This window comes from Bactrocera latifrons, unplaced genomic scaffold (assembly GCF_001853355.1).
Source record: "Bactrocera latifrons isolate USDA-ARS-PBARC rearing strain unplaced genomic scaffold, ASM185335v1 scaffold_1066, whole genome shotgun sequence".
Lineage (NCBI taxonomy): Eukaryota > Metazoa > Arthropoda > Insecta > Diptera > Tephritidae > Bactrocera > Bactrocera latifrons.
Genome location: NW_017534482.1, coordinates 28,121 through 36,313, shown reverse-complemented (window position 1 = coordinate 36,313; position 8,193 = coordinate 28,121). Strand labels below are relative to the sequence as shown.

The 8,193-nt window shown below is 34.4% G+C and overlaps 1 protein-coding gene across 1 annotated transcript in view; it reads left to right on the top strand.

Moving 5' to 3' along the window:
• Positions 1-1,382: 1,382 nt before the first annotated feature.
• LOC108970359 (ryanodine receptor-like) overlaps positions 1,383-8,193 on the top strand; it is a 34,360-nt gene continuing 27,549 nt past the window's right edge. Inside the window, exon 1 of the mRNA XM_018935694.1 lies at positions 1,383-1,538. The gene's annotated coding sequence lies outside the window, so the exon portion shown is untranslated. The remainder of the gene's footprint in view (positions 1,539-8,193) is intronic.

The following is an 8,193-nucleotide window of genomic DNA, read 5'->3' as shown; positions in this document are numbered from 1 at the left end:
CCAAATTCGTCCTAGTGGAAGCCGGCTTACCCACAATCGAAGAGAGATTCGAACTGAACCTAATGAAACTTATACCTAAGCTTTTTATATGTTACAACAGTACTCTTTACAAAACAGTAAAATCGGACCCTGGACGCAAATCGACAATTTCACTGTGTATAGAACTCGCCAGAAAGCTTGGAATCACCGAGCCATCACTGCGGCAGAGAGAAGTATTTCCTACCTGGCAGATATAATATACATCGTTCATTTTAAGCTTGGAGAAATTCAACAAAAGTCACACCAACCCCGCCGTTTATCAACAACTCTTTGCTGAGTCTACAACTTCTCTTCTCCCTGAACGGACTCTAATCTTCACGGACGGATCCAAAACCGAGACAAATACATCATTCGCAGTTGTCGACGACAAAGGAGTAACAATTAAAGTTGGAATCCTGCCAAGCTATGCCTCCGTTTACACAGCAGAAGCCGCAGCGATCCTCAACGCTATCATTTTCGCTTCAAATTCCAAATTGAAAGCAATTATTTGTACGGATAGCAAATCAACTATATTAGCGGTCTTAAATGTTATGAATAAATCTAACATCATTTCTTGCATCCGGAGCAAATTAGCTGAAAACTGCGCCAATATAAAACTAATGTGGATTCCAGGCCATGTCGGCATACGCGGGAATGAACTGGCGGATAAACGCGCTAAACTAGCGGCTAGTGAACCGCTCGTTACGTTTGACTTTCTTGAGAATAAAGACTTATATCAGATGCCATACCAACACCAACTTAAATCGCTAATGGAGAGTTGGAGACACATCCAGCACCAATACACTTTAAATAACHCAGATAGGAGCAAACCAACCTATCCACCAAACAGTCGATGTAACGATGTTAAATCATTTGTCCGCCTACGTTTAGGGCACACAATAGCCACACATTCGTACTTCTTCAATCAGTCCAGTCCGCCTTACTGCCAACATTGCCCGGGGGCTTCACTAACAGTCCATCACCTGCTCGACGAATGCGACCATTTCACAGTAATCAGGAGGACTATCTAATTTTATTGTAATCCATTCACGATTTCATTTAAAATTTAATATTATTTAATATTTCGCAATAAGCATGTCTATTCTGAAGCCAAATTTGTCTGGTATTTTCTTGATAGCAAGGAAGGCGAATACCGCTCGAAATAATAATATAACATCGAAATAATAATAAAATATTGTCAAAGCAATTGAACTGGCTGGCATTATTGCATAGCTCGCCATTATGTCATATAAGAGAGCATTGCAAGAGAGTAGGACATTTTTATATTTTGCTAAATTTATTTACTCTTTTACTGCAGTCGCTTGAGCGTTGTAAATTCCCAATTGTTAAGGTGTTTGAGAGAGTTGTTTTTTTTCTTCATTATAGTTTGTGGCGTTTTTCTGATTTTCATTAAATTTTTCGTTTCATAGCTGTGCTGCTGCTCCTATGTTCAGTCTGAAGAGAATTATCGACACGACAAGTGGTGAATTGTAATTCCATTCGACTGTGGTGAAGTGTTGGTAGGGCCGAAAATAATTAATTTTTACAATATATTTTGTAAAAAATGTCGATAAAAGTTTAAATACATATAAATAAACGTGTTGGCACAAAATAAACCTAATAAACTAAAATAAGTTGACATCACAATAATTTGTATTTGATATTTATTTAAAAGTGTATTGAAATTGTGTTAACAGTATTCAAATTTTAAATTCAGTGAAAAACTTCCCAGGCAGCAACTGCAAAGTATTTTTAGCTTAGACGGATGTCGGTTTGCTATTGTGAAAGCGTGCTCTTAAAAGTTCGGGCAAGTTCGGCAATCTTCATTGACGCTAATTTTAACATCACGAATTCTATACATTTGCCTACAAAATAAATACATACAAACCCACCTACAAACATTTGCTCATATGTATGTATTTCAACATACATCTGCATATCGTCACCTGAAATGCAAAATAACGTATCATCAAAAAATTCTAAATTGAGTGTCTTATTGATTACGCTTCACTACTGCAAATTACATACATAATATTACAAATGTTCAATATTTTCAGGTTCTGCACTCAGATATAAACCAGTTTTAACCATTATTAAATTTTTTTTTTTTCACTCATGTTCCATTCAATTTCGTCTTTCATTCATACCACTGAAAATTTCCGAAAATGTTGTTACCTTATTTTGCATTTCAGGTGACGATATGTACTATATTATAAAGATTGATGGGAATAGGCATATGTATACCAAAAAAATCCATTAAACAATTCACAAAACAGAAATCAGTGTTTTGAAGTATAGCTACAGACATACATATAACTTGTTAAACTAATAATTAGTACAAATTACAAGATCCTGAACCAATAAATTTATTGTAAATTAGGATAACAGTGAAGTGTGAATATTGTTACATATATACATATGTGTATACATATAATCCATTGAGTAAAAAATACAAAAATAACCATGTGGTGTTCTAAAACAGTATAAGTATTACTACATCCGTTGTAATGCCGGCAGTTTGAGTATGATGTACTCTTACAAATAAAAAATAATAACATTATAAATGATGCAGATATGTATTTAACTACTTACAAAGAGTTGGGATATATGCAAATAAAATTATCCATACTAAACATGAAAAGTGTTTTCGTATTATCGAATGTTATTGTGGACCACTGCCCAAAGGGGATATAGTGCTATTTTTATATTTACCTAGTCTGATTAAGAGGTGTATTCAAAAACTAACGGGAATTTTTGTTTTCTGATAAAAAAAAATTGTTCATTCGTTTACATTAATGATGTTGCCTTCAAAATAGTCCCTTTTCGATGTTATATACTTATGCCAGTGGTTCTTCTAATCGTCGAAACACTTCTTAAACTCGTTTGTTGGGATCCGAACAAAAATCGGCAATTTCATAAAAGCATGTCTCACATTAGAGGCTGCTAGAGATAAAGAAGCTGAAGCTAACATTTTTTTAAATAAGTGTAAAAATTTATGATTTTATGATTTTTGCATTGCGGCAAGTTGTGAGTTACCCAAATAAAAAAGTTTGACAATTGGACTCTTCAAAATCACGAAATTTTAATTTTAAAATTCCCATTATTTTTTGTAAACACCTCCACATGACATATTGGGTTGTCAAATATCTCCCTTCCGCCTTTTTGTTTTTTTAGCTACTCCCTTCCGCTTTGCCGTAGGATGCCGTAGACTTCCACGGCATTTGGATTTTTCCGGTAGAAACGTGTCAGCTGATTGCTCTCTCACAATGCAGGGTTGCCAATCTCGATATACTGCAGTAATTATAAAAATTGTCTTCAATATATTTGAAATTTTCTTAAAATAACTCAAAGTCAGAGTCGGATGCTATTATTTATAAATACATAAACTATTTTTTATAGTTTGTTTTCAGTTTTGATATTTTATATTATAAAAAATTTTAATAGAAAACTTTGATGTGCTCAAAACTATATATGCGTATTGAGCAATGGCAACATTGTTCAAATTAAAGCAAACAAAGATGGCTGATTTCTGCGATTGTACCACGGGCTCAACTTTTAACACATTTTGCTCGCTAAAGAAGGCAAAGGAAGGAATGAATTAGCGTTTTTGGCTGTTCCTGTTATGAAGCGTTACAGAGCTCGTATCTGGCAATACTATATATCTTTGAAAGGTCTAGACATAACCTACAAAACGACGCTATGCATGATTAGTTTGGATATTGTGTTGAATAGACAATATAGACGTGTAAACAAAGATCTCACTAACGCCGAAATTCGCGCTATATTGAAGTTTTCCTTCGTTAAAGGCAAATCCGTTAGAGAAACGTTCGTGATATTAATGGCGGTTTGGGGAAGTGTACTCTATCACTTCGAACTGCGCAGCAATGGCTCCGACGATTCAGAGTGGGTACACAAAAAAAGATTGATGTTTGGGTGCCGCATGATATGACGCAAAAAAAAAAACCTGTCCGGTTCCAAATAGTGACCAGGCCGGGATTGAGAGCCAGGAAGGTTTTGCTGTGTGTTTGGTAGGATTGGAAGGGAATGCACTATGAGCTGCTCCCATATGGTCAGAGGCTTAATTCTACCATCTACTAAAGCGAACGACTAAAGCGCTTGAAGCGGGCCATCTACCAAAAGCGTCCAGAATTGGCCAACAGGAAGGGTGTACTGTTCCACCAGAATAACGTCAGACCACACACTTTGTTGATGACTCGTCAGAAGCTACGGGAGCTCTGATGGGAGGTTTTATCGCATCCACCATATAAGCCGAATATAGCACCAAGTGATTACCACCGGTTCCTGTCCATGGTGAACGCTCTTATTAGTGTAAAGTTGAAGTCAAACGAGGCTTGTGAAAAGTGGCTGTCCCAGCCTGAAGTTGCCGTCTAGATGGAAACAGATTAACGAACGAAACGGCGCAGATTTGAACTAAGTTCGATCACCTTTTATAAAACATTGAATAAAGAGCAAAAAGGCGGAAGGGAGATATTTGGCAACCTTACATATCAAAATAGTATTCCACCCTAATAGTTATTTGGGTAAATTTCAGAAAAGCATGACCCTGTTTCGGGGTTTAAATTGGAGTGGACAGATTTTGGGGAACTTAGAGATAATCCAGATTTAGAATGTTTGTGTAAAACTGGGTTTTGAGTGATGCGTATCTAAAGTTCATAAATTTAATAGTTTTAGATGTGCAGTTCTTTATACAATTTTGCGATTCTAAGAACATCGATACATCGATGTTGCCTGGATGTTTTATGTCGATGTTTTTTCAAATTGTACTCCACATCTTTGCAACACTTTTTCTCAGTATAAATGCAAAACATCTGCTTCGAAACGCTTTAGCAAACTGTCATGTGTTTTGTTGTAAAATACGGAGAATTTGTTGGTTGAATGTGCACTTGAATAATAGTGAGAATTCGCTTATGAACGAATGCGAAATAAGTTTTACAAAAAATTTAAAATACATTTCTTTCGAATTCATCTGTTGTCAATCACAACTTTATTACAGGTGTAGTGAATATAAAATATTTGTAAATAATTGCGTTTAGACGTTTAAATATGTACATAATATTTCAGATTTTCAAAATGCTGAATTCAAAATTATAAAGCAAAGTCGGAGCTTCTTTATAAGAAATTCAGATGCTTCCGTCACATGCAAACATGCGAGAAGAAATTAAGAACATCAGCTAACACGTCGAATCTTCGCTGTCACGTTGTGAATGTACATAGAAAGGTTGATAATGCAGAATGCTCCTCCAAAGCTACGCCGCACTCGGAACCAAAACAGCGAAAAATTTCTGAAATAATTAACATATCCCCAACCGCTGGGACGATAACGTCGAGTGAGGTATCCGACAATAGTAATAAGAAGACTGCATGTATTGAATCGTCTTCTAGTACATGTACTCCGTCACTACTGCAAAATAAATCCGATCAGTTGCCAGCGCTGATTTAACCTAATGAGAAAAACTTTTTTGAGCAAGTCAAAAGTATTTCTTACCAAGATGGCCCTAAATCAAGGAAAATAACTGAGGCAATTGTGAAATATATTATAGTGGACAACAAGCCATTTTCCACTGTAGAAGGAAAAGTTGTCTGCCTATGATGAAAGGACTGGTTCCGCTTTTTAAAGTTCCAAGTAGAGAAACAATAAAATTACGAGTGGATGAAAAATATGAAGCGCTGTCTTCAATTTTCAAAGAGTATACTCATAAGTGCGACAGTTATTGAATAACGTTGGGGTAAGAATTCATTTTTTGGACAATTTACGTTTGTTGAGTAGGACGTTAGGAGTAATCGAACTGCACGAACGTCATACAGCATCTTATTTAGAAGAAACTATGTTTAAACTTTTCAACGAGTGGAACGTTTCCATAAATAAAGTTTCTGCTTGTGTAACTGATAACGATTCAACCATGATGAAATTAAATAGAAGCTTGTTTGGCGAAAAAAAATAATACCCTGCTTCGCACACACGTTTAATTTGGTTGTAACGCAATTAATAGATAAGTCCACGGAAGTATCAGCTTTGATAACTTTGTTAAGTTTATTAAAAGAAGTGTTAATACCAGTGTTAAATTACGAAGGAAACAAACAGATACCGTTGCTTCTACAAGTAGTATCAAGATTCTTGACGTAAGATCGCGATGGAATTCATGTTTTTATATGGTAGAGAGATTTGTCCAGTTAGCCGCTATTTTAAATGAAGTACTGCTCACTCGCCCATAAGCTCCCTCTATGCTTAATGCCTCCGAGCAGAACAAAATTAAGGAGATGATTGAATTAGTAAAGTGTTTTGAAATTGTGACGAGGGAGATTTCGGCTGATACCTATGTTACTATTAGCAAGGTTAGACCTTTAGTAAGCTGCATAACTGAAGCTCTGACAAAAAATTCAGTTCAAGACGCTATTGTAGGGGAGCTAAAAAGTGAACTGCAAAAGAACATGAATAAGAGATTTGACAAACTTGAATTTAATTCAGTTCTGGACTTGGCTATTGTATTGAATCCGAGATTTAAATTTCTGCATTTTTAGGATGCACTGGCTAAAAACAAAACAGTTTTGTATTTAAATAGTTTCATAAAGGATGCAAATAATGGCGTTAGTACGTCAAAATCTTCGGATAAGTGTGCAACATAAAACCAGTTTGATATTTGGAGCCATCATAAACAGTTGGCCCACCAAAATATGAAATGTAAGTTTTCCAATTAAATGTTATTACAACAACGAAAGTTGAAGTGCAAATGTATCTTGGATCAGCTGTTGCTTCTATCAATCAGAATCCAACAGAAATGTGGGATGATATGAAAAATGTATTTCCTGTATTAAGCTTCCAAATATTTATCCATTGTGTCCACTTCAGTCCCTAGTGAACGACTGATTTCTAAAGCTGGAGCAACGATCACACAGCAAAGAAATCGCTTGACAGGGAAAAGACTTTCCAAATATTTATTTTTAAATTCTGTTTTAAATAAATAATCTGTTGTTTGTTAAAAAATTATTTATATCTTTTATTTATTGAGAAAAGATTTTAATAGGTAGCTAATATATATATCAATTAAAAGCTACTGCTGTATTTCACTTATTTATGGTTCTGAAATAAGCTTTTTATTCTCACTAATAAAATACGTTAAAAAAGTTCAAAAATCCATCGGTGTTTCAATGGCCGATGTTTTTAATTTCGATGTTGTTTGAAGAAACATCGATACCATCGATGTTTCATTTCACGATGTTTGCATCCCTAACTGTGCACTCTTCATATATTAACACTTATTAAATTGTTTAGACATATTTATTTGGTTGTTATTGTTTCAAATACGGTTTTAATATAATATTCAACCTTTTATTCATTTCTATTAATTCCCACAATAAAAAAAAGTTCGCATACTAACAAATAATCGAGCTCACCATATGTACATATTTAGCAAAAGAACCAAAATAAATAGAGAAAATAAAATGCAGTAGGACAAAAAAAAAAAAAAAAAAAAAAAAAAAAAAAAAAAAAAAACAAAGAGGACACCTTAGAAATGTGTGATTCTTTGATTTTATTTAAAAATGTGTTTTAAATTAGTAATAATAATAGAAACATCAAAATGTCTTGACTTAATATTTCGTGGCGCTTTTTTGTTGTTTATCACGGTTTTTATTCGTTCGGTCATGGAATCAACTAACGGCTATAAAATTTGTGCCGGTATACCGTTATATCAAATGTCTTCACTTATTCGGTCAAGCTCTGACAAAGTCCTTGGTCTCTTCTTCGTTATCCGCGCATTCAAGATGTGCCAAAGGTTTTTTGTGGAGCTTATATCAGGGCTGTTCCCAGGCCAGTCGAGTGATAAAACACCCAATTCTACTAAATATTTTTTATCTGAAAGAAATTAAACTTCGTATTAACCATGTCTTTGTAAAAATTAAATGTTAATAAGATTATGTAATATAAAAAGTCACATTTTTTTTATTAAATTGTCGAAAAGTTAAATGTTAATAAGATTATGTAATATAAAAAGTCACATTTTTTTATATTAAATTGGCGATTTGGCTTAATGGCATAGCGCAGAATCATCCTTAAAAATTATGTTGTCCGTTATAAGAAAGTGCTCTTCAATTGAAGGGACCAAGTTTTCCTGTAAGGCCAGTTGGTATTTCATGGCGTTCATATTTCCATCAATC